At 49.5% G+C, this 2,001-nt stretch overlaps 1 non-coding gene across 1 annotated transcript; it reads left to right on the top strand.

Annotated features, from left to right (window-relative positions):
* Nucleotides 1–1,599: 1,599 nt before the first annotated feature.
* On the top strand, nucleotides 1,600–1,674 carry Trnat-ugu. The gene has a single exon. It is a non-coding gene; the product is annotated as a tRNA-Thr (tRNA).
* The last annotated feature ends 327 nt before the right edge of the window (nucleotides 1,675–2,001 follow it).

The raw sequence follows: 2,001 nt of genomic DNA on the forward strand, positions 1-2,001 counted from the left end.
GTGGTATGATATATGACATTTTGTAATCACATAACTATGATGAACAATTTCTGTGAATGCAGTTGAGAACGTGAAAACGAACCGGCTAAACTCTTACTAGGCAGCGGGAGCAGCGAGGAGGAGGACTAGTTGTAAACAGGTGGGTTTCCCAGCAGGACACACTGTCAACAGGGCCACTTCGGGAGCGCGGTCGACAACAAAAGAAGGGTACGCGGCAAACACTTTCCCTTTCACCCGGAGCTAATGGTCGGCCGTACCAGTGCGACCCATCGTGGAGACGATGACCTGAGATGGCCGAGCGGTCCACCGCGCGGAAATCCATCTGCTGGCAACACACCACACGCACGCGACCGTGACGAGACGGCCGCGGTGAAACAACAGAAGACAGGGGATAAAGGGGCGTGGAGCCTTTTGACAGGTACTGTCCAGAGAATCTTCCAGGCGTCAAAGACGACTATCAACATTTCCTGGCGGAAGCCCATTGTCAAGCGACAGTAAATCATGGTTCGGTGTCCTCTGGTTGCTAAGGGTGGCACAAAGAAGAGCCACTAAGTGTTATCCTTGCCCAGGAATATCAAACCGGCGAGCCAATTGAGGATAACTCAAGAATTTAACAACACAAGGGGCGTGGAGCCTTTTGACACATACTGTCCAGAGAAACTGGCAGACTTCAACGACGCCTATCAACATTTCCTGAGGGATGCCCACTATCAAGCGACAGTAAATCATACTTCTATGTTCTCTGGTAGCTAAGGGTGGCACAAAGAAGAGCCATTAAATGTCATCCTTGCCCAGGAATATCAACATGGCGTGTCAAACGAGGATACCACACGAATTTGACAACACAAACATGGAACCAAATCGAGATGTACTTGACACAGGCCACAGGCTTCGTTTATCAGTCAGATAGCTATTCATTCTCATCGCACTGTGATCGATTAGCCTTTGCATGGGTCATATTTATAGTGAGGAACCCCATAAGGGTAACAATCACATAATTGAAATGATAATTAAATGGACACCCTAGCTGCAAACAGGCGTTGATGTACTTCATTGGGGACATTTTGAAAACGCGTGCCCCGACCGGGACTCCAACCTGGGATCTCCTGCTTACATGGCAGACGCTCTATCCATCTGAGCCACCGTGGGCACAGAGGATAGTGCGTCTGCAGGGACTTATCCCTTGCACGCTCCCCGTGAGATCCACATTCCCAACATGTCCACAACACTACATTCGTAGTGCGCCTAATAGATGTTTGCCCATCATACTCATTACTCGTGGCAGATTAATCTACCAAGTCCCGTACGAGTTCGGGCATGGCGTGTGCGTTCGCACAAGAAGGTCAATGGCCGGGAAGCCATATTTTAACTATATATGACGGTAGTATCGGTTCCCGAAAGAACAGTTACCGTGGATGACCATGCAGCTTCGCTAGAAACTCGTACGGGACTTGGTAGATTAATCTGCCACGAGTAATGAGTATGATGGGCAAACATCTGTTAGGCGCACTACGAATGTAGTGATGTGGACATGTTGGGAATGTGGATCGCACGGGGAGCGTGCAAGGGAAAGGTCCCTGCAGACACACTATCCTCTGTGCCCACGGTGGCTCAGATGGATAGAGCGTCTGCCATGTAAGCAGGAGATCCCGGGTTCGAGTCCCGGTCGGGGCACACATTTTCAACATGTCCCCAATGAAGTACATCAACGCCTGTTTGCAGCTAGGGCGTCCATTTAATTATCATTTCATTTCTAGCGAAGCTGCATGGTCATCCTCGGTAACTGTTCTTTCGGGAACAGATACTACCGTCATATATAGTTAAAATATGGCTTCCCGGCCATTGACCTTCTTGTGCGAACGCACACGCCATCCCCGAACTCGTACGGTACTTGGTAGATTAATCTGCCACGAGTAATGAGTATGATGGGCAAACATCTATTAGGCGCACTACGAATGTAGTGGTGTGGACATGTTGGGAATGTGGATCTGACGGGGAGCG

Source organism: Schistocerca piceifrons, chromosome 2 (assembly GCF_021461385.2).
Source record: "Schistocerca piceifrons isolate TAMUIC-IGC-003096 chromosome 2, iqSchPice1.1, whole genome shotgun sequence".
In the NCBI taxonomy this organism is placed as follows: domain Eukaryota; kingdom Metazoa; phylum Arthropoda; class Insecta; order Orthoptera; family Acrididae; genus Schistocerca; species Schistocerca piceifrons.